We start from the raw sequence: 19,492 nt of genomic DNA, 5'->3' as shown, positions 1-19,492 counted from the left end.
GCTCATCTCTTTGTAAAAAGTGGTTTTCTTACATGCTTCCTTCCAAACCCCTTATAAAACTGTATTCCAAATGTCTTCATCCAACATTTCTTTTCTGCTTTTCAGAATTAAATCCCCAACATTCAATTGGAAGAATGGAGAAAATATATCTTTAAAGGCCTTCAGATCTGTTGCACGGCAGATGGTACTCCCAAGTCTGCCTGATGTATTTATCCTGAAGCTTCACACTCCTGAAGTATATTCTCTGTTGTTGTTGATGTTTTCCTCATCCCAGTGAAGAGCTATGGGGGTTGGTCTGACTCCCTCTTGGCCCCCTGTTCCTGCTCTTCCAGATGCTATGCTCCCTAGTCAACATCATCTTGTCAGTTGCCTTTTCATGTATGGCTCCAGGCACATACACAAATTTGGTTGGTTATGAAAGGCAGCATCCAGTCTTTCCTTCAGTTTTGCAAAGCTAGATTTGAATTCCAACAATCGGGAGAGCTTGTCAAACAAAGTAATCTCAGACTGTAAAGTGTAGTGTAACTGTAGAGTTCCCTTCTTTAGCCTCTACTAATCATGAAATACATTTTCTGTCATGGAAGAAGAAAGTGTTACTTTCTTATAGTGGTTAAATAGATTATAGTGGTTAAATAAGAATGGCAGCCATAGGCTCATATATTTGAATGTTTAGTCCTCAGAGAGTGGCACTACTTAAAAGGACTAGGAGGTGTCACCTTTTGGAGGAAATATGCCACTGGGAGATGGGTCTTGAGGCCCAGTGACTACCCTTCTTCCTGTTGTCTATGGATCCAGACACAGAACTCTCAGCTACTTCTCTAGCAGCATGTCTGTCTGTTTGTAACCATTTCCCATGGCACACTGACAATGGACTAAACATTTGTAATTGTAAACAAGTCCCAGTGAAATGTTTTCTTTCAGAAGAGGTTATGGTGTCTCTTCACAGTAATAGAACACTGACTAAGACAATGACTCACAGCTGTTATATTAGGTTTTCAGTGCTGTGACAAAATACCCAAAAAAAGTGAGTCAAGGGAGAAAAGATTAATTTTGGCTCAGAATTTCAGAGATTTCAGCCCTTGGTTGGCTGACTCCATTGTTGGGCCTCAGACAAGGTTGAAGCATCTCAGCAACAGGGAATGGCAGAAGAAGGCTGCTTACCTATTGGTGGCCAGGAAGCAGAGAAAGGGACTGGAAACAACACAAGATATGTCCCACACCATGTCTCCAGTTTCCCAGTACCTTCAACTGATCCCCTGTTCTTGTTTTCCAGAATCCCCCAGTAATACCAATAAATTATGAGTCCAGTATGGATGGAGCCACTTGTGAGGTTTCAGCTCTCATGACTTTCTGTTACTTCCCAAAAGTCCTAATTCTGCATAGTGTACTTGGTACTGGCCTACCAGCATGTAATGCTTTAAGGAGTGGTTCTATTACAAGATTTCATAAAAGGTAAATGCTGACAATGGGGGCTACTCATGGGAGGTGGTAGAATTTAGTAAATCTGTATAACTATAACTATCACTCAAGCTTACTGTGAACCTCAAAGTGATCTGAAAGAATAGATTTTTTAAAAAAGTTACACATTTTTAACAAAATACAGTAAAAATAAATATCTACAAACATATCTTCCACACAACAACAGTTCACTTCTTACATTTACGGGCAAGAACATTCATATCAGAAAAACAAACAACAAAAGGTGTTGGGAAGAATGAATGCTTAAGAAATTCCTTATTTAAACATCAAAATTCTATTTGTCAATATTGATGAATGCCTCATGTAGATAAACTTACAAGGGTTTGTTGACTGAAAAATCCTGTAATCTAGCTTCTGTGTCCTATTTACAAGAGATTAGAGATACAATAAACAAATTGCTCAGCAATACAGACATATGAATAGAAGTTCACAGAAAGACACAGGGTGGTTAAGAATTCTAAGGGTGTGATGGTTGTCATATGGACATTGGCAGATGTGCACTGAGTTCAAAACTCATCAGTAGCCTCACTTATCTCAAGAATAGTCAATACACCTGGCTTAGAGGTGAAGAACAGTTGAATTTTTCTGTTAATTAAATAGAATAGTTTGTCTATTAATTGGTAGATTTCTTTTTTCAAAAAGTTCTGTCTTTATTCTTTTTTATTTTCAGCCTTTAAAGCGTTTTACAGAGTGACAAAGTTTTCAAAAATTATGACCATTTTCTTGTGCACTTATTTATAAAAATTTAACATTTATAAAGTTCATAATTTCTAATAATGTCATTGCTAGTCATTATTTTGGTCCTGTTTTTGGAGATAGAGAAGACACTATTGCCTCATTAAGAAGTCCTTTGCTACGGTTGTAAAGTAATTTGGTTGTTTATTCATTTCTTACAAATAAACACGAAACTCTAGTTACACTTTACTCATCTATTTATTGGTTTGCTTTATTTATTTGTCTGACATTGATTTATTTGAGGTTATTTTCCTTCTTGCTAATTAGATCAGGTTTTCTTTATTATATACCCAAAAGACATTTTCTACTCTTTTCTTATCACAACCTTACTGTCCATAGAAAAGGGAAAATAAGGGTAGAGTGCTAGGGGCCTCCATTTCCATGTGAGAAATCTTGATTGCTTCACACCAGTGAAGGCAATCACATGCTCTTTGGCTTGAAATAAGTCTAAAGTTAGGCACTTAGTGATAATGGAGAGCCAAGTATATCAGAATACCATTTGAGGTTGCCTTCTCTTCCTTATTAAATTAATAAGAGATCTTATCCAAAAGGCCATTTCCTCTTCCTTCCTTCTTCTTTTATGTAAAGATGATTCTGGAACTGTGACAGCCTTTTTGTGGTTCTGGATTTGTGTGTGTGTGTGTGTGTGTGTGTGTGTTCATCAAATGTGATGTTACAAAAACTTAATAATACCTTGAATGCTACTGACATTATTCAGTGTCTAACTATATTCCTATTTGAGATTTGTGTCACCTTCTTTTCATCCTCATGTTATGGGGGAAAATTATTTTCCCCACTCCCTTGCTCTGCAGGGACCTGGGTTACCATGTGATCATATGATGCTTTTGTTCCTACCATCCCAGAGGGTTTCTGGTGCTTTTGCCTTCATGTTCCAAGCTGAGCAAATGTGTTCTTTAACCATGCCTGCTATTTTCCTTACTTTTGAAAAGTTTAATTTTATCTATGTTCTGGGGTGTAGTTTTGTTTTCCTACATTTTTATGTTCCCTCCCCCCCATCATGTTGGATACCTACATAATATGTTTGAGTATCATAACAAAGGCATAACAAATTATGAACCCTGAGTCACTTTTGTGTTCCATCTTAAGATTCAAAGAGAAAAACAATCCCTTTCCTGTTGAGAATATACCCTGGGACCAGTAAGTGTGTGTACTCACCTGCACGCTCAATGTTTCCTGTGCCTTAGTCAGTACAATGAAAAACTAGGGCCGTTCGAAGTCATTGAACACAAAGGCCTCTTGATTCTGAAGCCTTACCTTTGCAAGATTATTTCACCCACAGTCCTCTTAGGGACTCCCATAACTGCTTGTTTTACTTAAAAAACAACTAAAACAAAAACCAAAAGAACCATGACTCATTATAGCCCAGGCTGGCCTTATTTTGTAATCCTGCTGCTAATTGCAGAGAGTTTAGTGATGGATGACAATCTCAGCTGGGAACAATATCCTTAAGTATTTTAAGTATTAGTATTTCTGTGTTTCCCGATCTTTGTTGTTTTGGTTGATTTCTGATGATTTTCATCACTTTTGCATTTCAGATTTCAAATTGTATTTTTATCCAGAATTCAGGTATGCTGTTGAGGTTTCTATCCATCATTATAGCAGTGGTGGTGTTTCCTTCACTTGTATAACAATGTTTGAAGAATCCAGAAAGAAGGTGCAAAGAAAGGAGCTGTCCTCCAAAAAAAACTAAAATAAACAAGAACTTCATTTAAATTCATTTATAGAATGTATTTAAAATTTTATGAATACATCCTCATTTCTCACTGTGTCTCCTTTATCTTTATTACCTCTATATCTTTTTAAATTTGTTTATTTTGTGTTATAAAATATATATTGGTGCACACATGCTATAGTGTGAATGTGGAGGTCAGAGGCCAACTTGCAGAAGTCACTTCTCTTCTTTTACCATATGTTCCTACAGGCAGGGGAATCAAGCTCAGGTTGTTAGCCTTGACAGCCAGCACCTATACCATTCAGGCATCCTTCATATATTTTACTATTTGTACATCAATAATTTTTGATGAACACTTGTACAAATAGTGAGGCTAGTCTAAACATACTTAATTGTAACTATGTAAACTTTAATAAAAATGAATACTTCCCCAAACTATAGAAACAAAAGTGTAATCATTAGCAATTCATTCACAAACTCATATATTTACTTAATGAGCTCCTTCGTTAGCATCATAAACATGAATAGTATGCTCTCAGGAATCAAGGAATTAAATAGTCTACCACAGTGATAGATTTAAAAGCTGAGAATTGCATGTAGAGGCAAGATGGAAAGATCTTATGAAATGGAAATGTGATAAAACCTTTTATAAAAATATTCCTAGAACTTTATTTTTTCACCTGACCCAACCCCAGTGATGGTTAAGCACACACAGATATCAACTTGACTGGCTCTAGAATCTCCTAAGACATATACCTGTAGGTGTGCTGTAGGATCATTTCTAGAGAGTATTAACTGATTTGGAAAGACCTTCCCTGAAAGTGAGTGGTGCCAGCCAATGAATAGCCCAAGGTAAAGAGGTCTGAGGAAGAAGCAGTGTCCACCTGCCTACCTCAACTTCTTCTGAGAGAGTGCAACTATAGTCATGCTGCATCTCACTGACACCACATGCCAGCTTCGTGAGCCCTCCAGTCAGGACTGAGCACCAATTGTAACTGCTGGCTCATCCAGCTTTTTGAAATAGGCAGGCTCTTAGCCTTCCCAGCATGCTGATGGCCATTTTTGGGCTACTCAGTTCCTATTGTGTAAGCTGGCTAAGAAATCTCTATTTACAATATTAATATATCCTCTGAGTTGTTTCTACCCAGAACCCTGACCAGTATATTTAACAATATCACATCACAGCAGGATTCTAATAGAGAGGATCAGTATGCCACAAATTGAAAGTTTATTTTATGTTCATAAATTAATGTGGAAATGATGTGTCTAGTATGTACTGATGGGTTTAGAAATTTGACAATAAAGGGAGGCTTGGTCAAGTAAAACCCCTGGATACAGTGTTAGGAGATCAAATTGTTTCCTGAAGTCTTTGGAGAACTTGGCTAAATATTGTAAAATTTTACTTGAAGGCAATGTTATCCTGTAGATAAGTGAGGATAGGCAGCAAGAGATACAATAGAGAGCTTACTGAAACACCTTAGTAATTGATACAAATGATTGACAGAATTGGATAGATTTGGGTAATGGTGGCTTAATTTGAACTGCCAGATGTTGACTATTGTGATAGTGATAATAAAGAGGATATAAAGAGGATTATGACTGCACAAAAGATAGAGATGTTTGTATTTATATGCTTTGGATATTACATCTATGTAATAGTCAAGTGCTAAGGACAACATGTCTTAAAGATGAAATAAAAAGACTAAAGATAAGAGGAGCTAATTGTGAACAAATTATGTTGAAAAGATGGGTTCCATTGTCTAGTTTATTATTCCTTATAAGTCTGCAAGAAGAGGGCTGCTGTAGCTGTACCTGTGCAGCCTTCAAGGTCCATGCAGAGGTATAGAAATATTCACCATGTCTGAAAACAGCAACAGATCAATTTGAGTGGCCCCTATATTTGATAACAATTTGATTCAAGTGTGTATAAAATCTCATGATGGCCCATGAGATTTATCAGTGAAGGAGATAAATTAAAACCAGGACCAAGCCTGTCATCTCACCATTCAAGAGGTTGAAGGAGGCAGATTATGATTTCAAGGCCAGCCTAGCCTACTTCATAGAGATCCTATTTAAAAAAAAAGAATAAGAAAAATAGAATACATAAAGATGTGATTACAAATATGGTATTTCACCTACTTAGTATGAGGGAAATCCATTCTGCATGAACTGGCTTACCAGAGCCATTGGGCACTCTTGGTTGTCTCTGTCTGAAGTTCCCATAAATGTCCAGGATTGGAAAACAATATATGAAGAACAGATGCTATTGTGGGAACTAGGAATAAGAGGTGCTCTGTTTGAACCCCAGTTCAGTGGACAAAATAGGCTATAGTCACAGAGGCATTAAAGAATGCAGTGATCCAGCAGTAACCTCAAGACCAGTATAGAACTTTAGGGTTTTACTGCTCCCTCTGGCAGGGCACATTCTTTATAATGTAGGAAAGGCATTGGCAGATCTCAGTGACTTAGACCATCATATGAAGAGCATCCATAAAGAGAAAATGATAAAACAGAGGGGAGATCTATCTAGGTTACTTGTAGACAAATGTGGCAGGATTTATGTAACCTGGAGTTCCAAAGTAAGAATTGGTAGGAACAAACATACATGCTAAGGGGCTCCTGGAAGTCTTTAAAGCCTAAGGAGCAGTTCATAGAAGATATCCATGATTGGACAATACAGGTGGAGATAATCAAGCCTGTCCCTGGGCTGGGTAATTATCCCTGATGACAAAGGAGGGGACATTTCCGTCAACCAACATGTTATGCAGGGGTAGAGATGGTTTACCCAGACAGAAAGTCCCCCAACAGCCAGGCATACTAGATGAAGAGGCAACACCTACCCAGGAAGCCAGAAAGTGCATCAGTAGAGAGCAGGGCCACACTCACTCTTGGCTCTGCATATGTGTGAGCAAATTAAGTTAGGCCCACTGAGATCAGCATGCAGGGGGAAACGTAGGGAGGCTCTGTAGAAGAGCTCCAGGATAGGAAATGGAATGACTCAGAGAGAATGACTGATGCTTACAGAGTTAGCTAAGTAAATGCCTCTTGGTCATGTTTTGCACAAAACCTTTACCCGTGGAAAAAGCAAGAAACGCAGATGGATGGAGAGTTTCCATGCTCTATTAGGCCTTGCCTATGTTTGACTTTAGTATTTTCTTAGTTGTGAACTTTTGGGGTCACATGACACTTGCTCAGTACCGATGACAACAGATTTTGAGCTTGTTTCACCTAGGTTACCTTTGTAACTCCACTATTTGTTATGGGATGGTGGTTCAGGATGCCAGCTTGTCTTGCCCATCCTCTGGAGAAGGTTTTGTTTGATGACATAATGCTGTCATTTGAGTGTTTTGAATATTTGGAAAGCTACTGGGGACACAACTGGGTGCAATGGCACTTATACCTACCTTACAGACAAACTAGGTTTGGGTTAATTAAAATGGGGAAAAAAATCCAAAAATTAAAGTGGGGCAGCATGCAGAGTAAATGGCCATGTAGTTTCTGTTGTGTCTTATTTTATCTAATTATCCCTTATAAAACTGTTTGTCTTCTAATGAGACATAAAGTGAGTGGATCTGGATGAAGGAGAGGCAGGGGGGAGGACTGGAAGGGATGAGGAAAGGGAAACAATCAGCATATGTTATGAGAGAAAAAAAAATCTACTTTTAATAAAAGGAAAATTTAGAAACCACAACCACAAGGCTACTAGACAGAGAATAAACTGTTGAAAACATGTGGTAACATGAATCCTGTCTTTGCTAAAAACATATAGACTTGTATGCAAGGACATGTGCACACATGCACAAAGACAGATTAGTGATACTGTGTGTTGATTTAAATAAAACAATGTCAAATCATAGGGAAAAAAGGAAATTTGCTTGCCAAAGAGGAATTTTTTTTACGTGGACAGTATACTTGGTGACATGCATATACAATGTGGCCTTGAGTACCTACATATGTATGTATGTATGTATATATGTATATCGCAAACATATTTATGTCTTCAAAAAGCAGGCAGAGGAAATTTGTTCTTGTCACTAATCATCAGAAACTGTAGATCAAAACCCACCATGAAGCAGATATGATGGTGTAAGCTGGCAATCTCACCTCAGCTGGAGGCTATGGCTAGAGTATCATGAGTATAGATATATTCTGGGAAACTTGGCAATGCCTTGTCTTAACTAAAAAGCACAAAAGGCACTGGGATGTAGATCAGTGGTAGTTCTTGCCTAGCATATGTGAAACCCTAGGCTCAAAGTGCATCAACTTCCCACTTCCAGAAGAGTCACAGTCAACCAGAAAAAGATTAAAAGTGATGAAGATCACATGGAGACACTGTTTTCTCACAAAGATGGTGGAAATATGTCAGTGCAGCTATTACAAGAAACTGCATGGATAGTTCTCAGAAAATTAAAAATAGTCCTACTGTATGATCCAGCATCCCACTTTTGCATATTATCTAAGAGAAATGAGTAAGAATTTTGAAGAGACATCAGTGTCCTTTTTTTTAATTATAGCTCTATAATAAATATACCATAGCCCACAATAGACAAGGCATGAAAGCAAACTAGGTGTCCACTAAGTTGTGGATGGAAAAGGAAAATATGATACATATTTATGATGGCATAGTATTTGGCTATAAAAAGAGTGAAATCCTGATGTTTGCAGTGTCACTGACTGAATTGGAGGCTGTTGCTCTTATTAAGTGAAGTATAGAGGCACAGAAAAACTGGTTCTATAGAGGCACACTATAACAAAGTTCAGTGGAGAGTAAAATGATCATTAGTTGAAGCTGGGAGGATAGAGGGAAGGTTTGGATTGGAAAGGTTGGTCAATGGGCACTTTATAGTTAGACAGAAGTCTGGCTGTGACACTCCACAGCACAGTAACTATGAAGAGCAGCTGGGAGATTTTATATATAACTTAGGGGGCAGAAATACAAAGCATATAAAATATATATTTACAATACATATATATCCTTAGAAAAATAATTTTAAATGTTTTCACTATAAAAAGTAATGCAATGAATGTTTGTGAAAACAACATATGCTTAACATGATACATATGTCTATTTGACATAGAGTTAGTTCCTAATAAAGTATTTTTACATATCAGTTAAAACAGGAAAAATAGTTAAATATCAAAAATGACACATACAAAAAATATTAGAGCCAGAAGTCAGAATTAGTCTATATAAGAATTCATCCTTGAGTACTATTCTAAGAAATTATAATGTCAGAAGGAAAATATAAAAACAATGAGTAAAATATTTAACTGTTAAGTTGAGAAAGAAAAACAAGCAAATGCCAGCCCTAGCCAGGGGAAGCCTCGGACCCTGCTGAAAGCTGAGACCTACACCGGAGGCCTAAGCAGCTCAATGGCAGAAGGCCTCTGGGAGCGGTCTGAGACAGTCCCGTGTACGAAGCTAGAAACTATGAAGGTAACCGTGGGGAGGTCTGTGGAAGCCTCCCAGCTGGGCGAACAATTCTGAGAGGCTCAGCAGCAGCGGCAATGGGGACCTGCTGTAGGTCGGCTGCAAGCCAGGAGCACCTGTGGAGACAGGGAGCCCTTTCCTGGCCTAGGCTGCAGTCCAGGTGGAACCCCAGGCTGTGCCAAATGGGGCCTAGGTTTATAAGATCCCACTTCTGACAACCAGATAATGTGGGAAATTACCAATGTGGAGCCAGGTAAAAATACAAGGGGATTTAATAGGGAAAAGCCTTACTTACAGAGTGACCTAGCCAGCCAGCGGGCAGCAGTCTGCACAGCAAGCCAAAGATGAAAGGGAAAGCAGCATCCCACATAAATGTCCCTCACTCTACATCACCCTGACCACGCCCTTGCAGGCATACTAAGGCACCTATAGCCAGCTCCTAAGCAGGTGTGGCTACAGCATCCCCTACAAATGCCCAATATTTTCTGTGAATGTGGATGTTGCGTCTTTTTCCTCAATAAGGGGTTACAAAACACCTTCAAATGGTTGCTATGTCATAAGTCAGCTGTGGGAGACAGAGTAGGAAGGTTTGCTCAGCAGTGCTGACTAAGCAGATGGAAGTGAGATCTTGTGACGTGAGCTCATGTAGACATGTTCTGGAAACATCCACAGTTTTGCTCCACCAAACATTCACTGCTCCTGACAAGCAGAGGAAAAGATACAGTATGTGGGTTTAGCTAAGAAAAACAAAGTGGGGTCACCTAAGAATATGCACCCTGCCTCTTTCTCTCCCTGTCCACCAGCACTGTAATCTGTCTATTGCCTACATGTGTCCAATCTCTCCGGCTGCCTCATCTGATCTCCCTTCACACGCATTCAATAAGTATCCCTTAGAGAAGCCCCTTTGCAAGTAGATTGATGGACTCCACTGATGTTATCAAGCCTGTAGAGGCCAGCCCTGCATAACAGGCCTCAGTGAGGCAGGGCTGAACACTTTAGTGAAGAAGTAACAAGCCTGAATCATGGAGGGCAATATAGGAAGGCACCCTTACAGATTTCTTACTCTGAATGTGAGTCAGGATTGGCTATCCAGGATTAGTTGTGTGTATGTTTCTGTTGTGAAAGGCACTATGGATTGGAAAGAATGGAAAACCCTATTATTTTAACAGCAAGGAGAAAAGCAACAAATTAAAAAGTAAATGATTTAAGGACACAAGGGATTCGATAGTTGATTTAAATGAGGCTTTATCCAATTTCAAGTTGTTTTCTATTTTTCAGCTCTACTGCCTTGATTGTGGTTCCAGTATCAGCTGGGGTATTCACAGGACCCATGTTTGTCTTCTAAAAACTTGATGGAGAGTCTGGAATATGTGTTTGTGTATTCACATATGCCTATAACAGCAATTAATGAAAAAAAGAGGACACGGTTTTGAAAGAGAGCAAGGGGGGATGGATGAGAGGACTCAGAGGGAGGAAAAAACAAGGGGATGGTATAATATTATAATCTCAAAAATAACAGAAACAATGAAATTTAAGATTCCTTTTGTAAGCCATGTCCATTAATCTTACCCCTCACTTGAAGACAGAAATTGTGTCACCAAGCCTAACTGACCTGATGCCCCTGATGTATACTTGTGTCCAGTTTTTTTTTTTTTTTTTTTTTTTTTTTGAGTCCAGTTTTGTTTGTATCAAAGGCACAGGCTGGTCACCTGAGAAGGAAAACTTGCTAGCTGAACACTTCACTGTACTGAAAGCCTCAGTACAGTTACAGGAAAATAGACGTTCGTGCATATAATAAAGACTGGCTACAGTCTGCCTTTGTAGTGTTTGGAAAACCATCTTATTTTCTACCTTTTTCTTATCTTCATTGAGAAGCTCATGAAAGACTAAAAACAATATAAAAGGGCAGGCTACATGAAACTTGAAAAATCATTTTCTGATGTTCCTTTGATTCCAAAAGATCATAGTTGTCCATTTTGGAGGCAACTAATGTCTTCCTTGCTTTGATAATAGGGTAGCATATGTCTGGGATTAAGTGAGCCACTTGTCCAGGAACTAAGCAGAGAGACAGGAGAGTTCAGGCTCCAGGAGAAAAAGGAAGAGTGTTGGCAGCCACCAAGGTTCTGCATTGCCAGGCTGCCCTTGCCCTGACTTTGTGGCTCTTGTGCATTTTGTCTTTTTGTAGGAAGATGGTATTTGCACATCTTCTATTATTTCCTGTGGCATTATTACCAGATTTTTAGAGTAAATTTCTTTAAAACGACAGAGCCCATTTGTCAGAGCAGTATTGCTGAGTGTGGGGTGGGGGTGGGATGACTGAGACTATTACACAACACCTACATGGCATTTACATGTTCTAGAGTAGCCCTCCAGGCCCCTGTTATACCACACAGTTTTGTCTGCAACTGGTAATCAGCATCAATTACCTTTGGCAAGGGTGCTGATGTCTAATCTTGGTGTTGGTTCAAGCTGCTGAGGAGAGTCCAGTCAGTTTCCCACAGTTGGACTGGAAGCAGGATGCCCACCACGGCCTTTAAACATTTTCTGAGAGTCTTAATCCAGATTCATGTTGGTGCAGCTTCAGCCTTGTTGGTTACTTTCTGTATCACATCCACCTGTATTCTAGCAGTTTGGGTATGCCACTTTTCCACTCTTGTCATCCCAATGCAGCTGAGGAACTAGTCCTATGAAAACTTCTCCTGTTGTCAGGTAAAACTCTTAGCCTGGCAGTCAACAGAGCTTTGCTGTAACTTTAACTTTTCTTGAAACGTGGCTACCTTTATGATTAAGCCTAAGCCTAGGCCTTAGTATTTTATACTTTCTTAATAAAGGGGGTATAAGATTCACAGTATTTTGTTGTGGGGGTTCTTTGTCCCAGTAGATCCTGCCACCCTTGAGCCCCAAAGAAGAACAGGGACACTATGTTAATTATAAAACTATTGGCCGGTGGTTAGGGTTTCTTATTGGATAGCTCTGTCTTTGTTATTAACACATTTCTATTAATCTATATATTGCCATGAGGCTGTGGCTTACCTGGTAATGCTCCAGTATGTTGTTACTCCTTCAGCAGCATCTCGACTCTGCCAGGGCCTGCCTATGTTTCCCAGAATTCTCCTTGTCTCCTAGCCCTACCTATCTTCCTGCCTCACTGAATAAACAGTGTTTTATTCATCAACTAATAAGAGAAACATATACAGAAGGATATTCCTCCATCAGTATTTCACATTAAAATTTAGTTTCTGATTAGTGATTCTTAACTCTGATTCCTTTCCCAAGAAGTTAGCTAACTTTATGAGTGGCAGCCTCAGATACACTACTCTCTCCATAGTTATAAAACATATAATATGTATCACTGGCTAATGTATGCCCCATCCTCTGTTAATAGAAGATCCCAATTCATCTGAATCAACAATCTCAAGGCTTATGAGTTCCAGGGACTATCTGTACCTCCTGTATGAATATTAATGATGTCCCCATTACCCATTAGGCTATAGACAACCCAGTTCTAAAGGTTCATGCTAGTCTTTGTTTTATTGAACTGTCTTATTGAGGGTGACCACTTGTCCTTGGTTGAGTTTGCCAAGAAGTAGTCACACAAATGGATTTTAGCATGTAGTACACATGTTGAGAAACAATCTATGCACTTAAAAACAACATAAATGGACTCAGCAGCTCAGCAATTTGTATTAAATAATCAAAGAAAATGTTATTTATTCATTTTGAAGTGGGCAGGGCATAGGAGGGCCTGGAGGGAAGGGAAGGAAGGGGGAAAACAATGTATTTGCATTTTAATTAACTGCTAAAAATAAAAGTGAAAGAAAAATCTTAGTATAAAACAGGTTGTGCTGAGAGGAAAGAGTTCTAAAGCTATCTTCTTGAAGGGCTCAATGACTGCCTAATGTAGCACTGTGCAAGAACAAAGCATCTGAAACAGGTGGGTAGAAGTGAGCCGGGCCGAAATTTCCTTGAGTGTATGGATGAGTCAGTTCTCAGGAAGAAATGATGTCATGGACAAGGCCACTGCTCTCAGCTCATCTTTCCAGTATGAAGAGAGCCACAGTACCATATTCTAGTGGCTCCAGTGTGGACAGCATCCACAGTACCATCTTCTCAAGAAGAATTGTCCCCCCTAGAACAGTTGTAATGGCACAATGTAATGCACAACAAAAACTCAAATGATATGCAGCTAGACAGTGAATGAGGTACAGGGAACCCACTTGTCTCCTGTATTGTCAGCACTGGAGAAGAGATTATCTGGGACTTCATAGATCTGGAAAGATAAAGGAGTGTAAATCCTGATTAGAAAACAATCAGCACAATCCTCCTGTTTTTCAGTGATAGCCATTCCACTAAACCTTTGTCTCCAACTCCATAGGCCATTGGGAGTAAAACAACAAATACAAACAAAAAATGAAAAAAACAAAACACAAGAACAAAACAAAACAAAAATCAGGAGACAAATTTAGGAGCCAAATCACTCCAAGTAAGTTTTTGTCATGATGACACATTTTTAAAAAGGAGAGGAGAAAACTTAAATAGGTGAACCATATAATGTTTATCTCTCATTGCAATTAAAACATATTTTTTTTAAACATCAAAATACTGTAGCCTGGCAGCTCCTTTGTATTTTCCAAAAACTTGCATGATGCGGCACTGATTCTTTCATGGGTTCCAGGACACTTTCTTCTGGCTTGATAGCCTGTTTCTAGAATGATTCTCATGATTGTTAAAATAAAATACCAGACCAGACAGGAAGCAGGGTGATCACGCAATGTAGAGATCTTTATTAAGAACCGAGATCTAATCAGGATAAGTTGCTGGAGTGAACTGAAGGAAAGGGGAATAGAACTTGGTTACACAGAAAACAGAGATTTATTTCTACAAATTAGACTCCTTTTCCTGGAGTCTATTCTCCATTTTAATACAGTGTTTCATAATCCAGTTCTCCTCTTGGAAACACATTGTCAAATAATAAAATTGAAATTTTAATGCAGGATAGGCTTTTTTTTTTCCTTTAAACGATGACAACTGCCTCAGCACAACACAGCAAAAGACAGAAGACTTAATGTCCAAAGAAAAGGTCAAAATCAGGGAATACTTTGCAAAGCCTCTCTTACAGCAACATTCCATTCCCATCCATGCCCAATTTCATATACTGTTCAAAACACCACCACACACTCCAGAGAAGGATGCACATTTGTGTTAAAAGATTTGCTTGATTTTTTTTCTTGCTAATCCTTATATTTCCTCGCATTCTTACTTCCCAAAACCTACAGAGAATAGTTACCAAATTATTTGATCATTCCAGATAGAAGCACAACTATGCCGAATTTCAGAATCCCCTAAGAAAAAAATCCTGCAAAAGTTTTTCTTTTAAAAAAGCCTCTCTACCAAGGGTAGAGTTATTTCTACATTTGAAGTCCTTAGATCCAAACACTTAACACATATATTTAACAGGAAACACTGTAATAGCGCACTGGTATTGGTGTTTCTGAAACAAGAATCACTCAATTATGCAAAGGCTCCAAGAGTCTATGTTGACACAGTACAAAGAGCAGATAGACTATCTAGTTAATAAACTACCCAATAATCTCTACAAACAAATATGCCACACCTGTTTTAGCATTTATTCTCCAAGTAACACAGAAATAACAGGAAATGTAACAAATATTTAAGCAGGGTTTCTTTCCTCCTTTCTATTCCCTGTAAGTTACTACCAGCTAGATCTCTAAGGCCTTTTTTTCTGCTCAGCCAATTCCTTGGTTCTGACTTTCCATAGCCATATATATATATATCAGGTAACCCATATATATATATATATATATATATATATATATATATATATATATCCCATTGCTCGCTCTCGTGTTTAAACCTCCTTTCTGCTGTCCATCTGCAGTGGGCTCCACATATTTCAGGTCTTCTCACTCATTAATTTAGTTTCAACTCTACTCTCAAGTATTACAATAGTGTTTGTGACTGTTTCAGGTGGCAAGGTGTTCACAATGGTTTCCACCGTCACTTTGTGTTTATCCACTTATATTTCCTTTGAGTGACAACTTTTTATAGTTAAATAGAATGAATTCAAGGTCAGAGGGATTGGTCTCAAGAGCCAATAACTACAGGGCCACCAACAGAGCAAGGGGTTCTGGGAAAGATGTCTGGTACCTTTAAATTTTTATGAAGGAAGAATAAGAAAAAAAATTAATTTACCTTAGCAAACATGAGTTCTTTTCCTAAGGTATTAGACTGCTATTTAACCTCATTCTCTTTCATCAGCCTTCAAATCATACAGTCCTGTGGCTTCCTCTCTGGAGGTATAATTTTCTCTCATTATTTACATAAGATGACTGCATATTTATTCTAGATGGAAAAGAAAATATATATTGAAAGACCTTTGTCATTGAACGAGCAATGAGGCTTTTATCTACTAAGAATAGTCTTTTAGCACCATAAATCTTTTTTATCTTTCTGTGAATTACCACTTGGCATGCCAAGGCCAAACATCAAAGGGGCCTCCGAGTTCCCCAACAGTTAAGTGGGCAGGCTGCTTTGGAGTTTTCAGCTAATTGGTTGATAAAAGCCTCTCCAAAGCCAGAGCTTCTGAGCAATCAGACGATAGAGGACAATTTGTGTACAGGATGCCTCAGACACTCCCCTCCCCCTGTGCAGCCCCATCTAAAGATAGAGTTGAATGATGTGTATGCCACAGTCTCAAATATTTGCCAGAATCTTGACAGTGTTGGCTTGTCTGCTTGCTTGCTTGCTTGTTTTGGTAGTTTGCTTTTGAGGATAAATCCTCACAGAGGTCGAATTTAAGTTAACATTGGAAAATATTTTCTCTAAGTTTATTAAAATGACTAAACCTTGATATTTTTAATGTGCATGAATAAATCCTACTATGCAAAAACTCTGAAGAGATGGGCCATGGTTTAAAGAAACATGGATCAGCTCCTAATATCTTACAAAAAAAGATACATGGTAATCAATAAATGGGTGATTGAATGAATGAATGAATACAGAATGGTTTCTCTTCCTCTTTGAACTGACAATAGCATCATATTTTAATTTTGTTTGTGTTAGTGTCCTTTGCTTTATTTAGTTTAGTTTTATTTTGTTTAATAGTACTCTTAGGTTCTGAGCAGAAGCCCATAAAGATCATAACTTTAAAATGAAATAAAATTGGTCCTTTGCTGCTATTGGAAGCTAACTGAAAACTGTAAATTAGAGGATACTCTGCTCAAATAACTTTTCTTTAGTTGCTAAGTTTTTCTCTCCATTCTGTGCTTCTCAGATGTTTTTCTCAATAGACTTGTAGGTTGTTGTCCCAGAATGGTCTATTTTTACAAATCTGGATGGATTGCAGCTTACACTGCTGTTTGGCAGGGAAGGTAGTTATTAAATATGGAGCCAGAAAGGACAGAAAAGGCAGACTTAGAGAGTGAAAACAGCCCGACCCAATGAGGAAAAGCAACATTTTTAATGTACCCCACCTTGCTGCAGACAGTTGCCAGGAACATGTTTCAGATCTTTTTAGCCACTACTGCTATTGCAGATGCAAAAGCCCCAAACTGGCATCTGTGACCTTCCTAGTCAGCTCTTCGAGATGATGTGGCATTTCTTTATGAACAAGGGAGAGCTTTTGGTCCCCAGACTGATACCTGGGAAACCAGCATGGGACTGATCCAGACCCCCTGAATGTGGGTGTCAGTGAGGAGACCTCGGAAATCTATGGGGCCCCTTGTAATAGATCAGTACTTATCCCTAGCATAGGAATGGACTTTGGGAGCCCATCCCACATGGAGCGATGCTCCCTGAGCCTAGACACAAGGGGGTTGGCCTAGGCCCTATCCCAAAGAATAAGACAGACTTTAAAGACCCCCCCTATGGAAGGCCTCACCCTCCTTTGGGAGCAGAAAGTGTATGGGATAGGTAGGGTGTTAGTTGGGGGCGGGGGCAGGGAAGGAGGGGAGGGAAAGGTACCTGGGATTGACATGTAAAATAATTTTCTTTCTAATAAAATAAAAAAGAAAATAAATAAAAAGGACTACAAAAAAAGAAAAGAAAACTGGCCATCCTCAAAATTGTACATTTTTAAATACAGAAAAGTGGAAAAATTGACCACTAATTAATTTTTTTAGTCTTTTAAAAAAGCCATTATGATTTCTTGTGAATAATTCTTGCATGGTCTTGTATGTTTAGGGTCTACATACTTTTCATATTGTTACCATGAAAAATAATATTTTAAGCAGCATCTTTTAAGTTATATCTCACAACTATTTTAAGCAAAATTTCCTGTAATTACTCATGTTGTCATCCTGTGTACTTCAGTCTCTAACTCTATATTGTTCTTCTCTAGAGAGTCAACATTTTAAATGTCCAGCAGACTCTGTGTAAAAATTAGTCAACACCTCAGGAAAGTTAACATGTTCAAACTTTCCCCTGGAAGCCACATGACACCAACATTTTCATGAAATAACACAACGCCACTATTTCCCTCTCCCACTTCTGTTAGAGAAAAAAGAAGTAAAGAGTTTACTATTATGGTTTCTTCATGAGCCATATGTCCTGCCCTCATCTATCCCAATCCTAAACTGTACTGTGTTTCAAACTATGTTTTAGCTATTCAAATGGAATGAAGCTAAAAAGAGATAGTCTTATGTGGGATAATCGAGTTTTAGAATTTTCATTATGGCATCTTTTACTTAGAGAAGGATATGTTTAAGTTATCCCATAAGGTTTCTGAGATGTCTAATAATAAATAAGTAGTTATACTGCTTATGTAATGTTTTAACTTGTTTAACAATACAATCTCTTATGCATATTTTAATGGCCTTCAAAATATTCTTCCAGATGAGTGTAAAAAATTAGCTGTTTGTGCCTGGCAAAATGTCCACTCAGTTACATAGAAACCCTAGTTCCATTGGTCTAGTTACACATTAACTGCTGTTGTGTAAGGTAAAGAAATCTAAGTGTGTTTTACACTAAAATAATAGAAAGTAAAAGTTTCATCAGATGCAGTTCTTACCGTAGGGGGAAAACCCACTTGTTCCCTCTGTTTCATTACTTCCAGAATATTAATGCCATGGTATCCAAGCAACAGGATGGGAACACTTATTATCTTATCATGCTCCGGTGATTAAATTTGCTGTCACATAAAAATAAGAGTTATATGAATAGAGAGAGCAACTTTCTTCTATCTAAATGATAAAAAAATGGCCTTTAACCAAATTCCCTACTTGAATGCACAGCAAAGTGGACATACATAAAGGTGTGCAGCTTCATGACAGGTAGTGTGTTCAGTGTGACTAAAACTCAAGTCCATTTTGTAGTCTGTAAGGAGAAAATCTGACAGATTTTTAAATGCCCTTTTCATATACAGGTGTCTTTAAAATATTTTAAAGGTAGAAAATAGATTTGTCATAATTTTTTTCCATCTTGACAGTTTTTAAGTTCACAATTTACAAGTAGTGCCTACATATACATGGCATGGTTCTATCAGTGCTCCCCATCCATGCACTCTTTCACCTTTAAAAATTGACTGTCTATACATGCACAGTTTGGATATATAATATCCCCAAGTGCTCCTGTATTGGTGGCCTGGTCCCTAGCTGTTGGTGTTATTGAGGAATATTAGGCCATGTGTTCATAGCTGAATAGGACATTAGGTGAGTCTCATCTAGTTGGAGAAATTAAGTCATGGTCACAAAAGGCATCTTATTCTAGGTTGCGCTTCCTCTCAGTGTCATCCTCTCCTCCCCTTCTCCCTCCTACCCCCCCCCGATTCCTTGGATTCTTAAATGCATGCCCCACCCCATTTCTTTCACCATTACTTCTATGCTTGTGTGCATTCTGTGTGTGATCTAAATATTCAACTAGAACCATCTCAGTCTGTAGTCCGTATAGTGTTACTGTGTGTTCATCTTTAAGTCGGCATGTTTCCCAGGTTTGTGCTGAGAGCCCGGATATTTTACAGGTTCAGAGTATTAATTCTTTATGGGAAAATATCCCTCCTGTTTCACAGACTGTCTTTTCACTGTGTTTATTTTTGTTGACATATTCAGAAAGCTATTTCTAAATGCAATGTAATGAATTTTCCCATAAGTTTTGTGCTGACACCCTTTATAATGTTACATCTATTATAGTCTAAAATA

This window comes from Cricetulus griseus, assembly GCF_003668045.3.
Source record: "Cricetulus griseus strain 17A/GY chromosome 1 unlocalized genomic scaffold, alternate assembly CriGri-PICRH-1.0 chr1_0, whole genome shotgun sequence".
In the NCBI taxonomy this organism is placed as follows: domain Eukaryota; kingdom Metazoa; phylum Chordata; class Mammalia; order Rodentia; family Cricetidae; genus Cricetulus; species Cricetulus griseus.
This window is presented reverse-complemented; position numbering follows the sequence as displayed.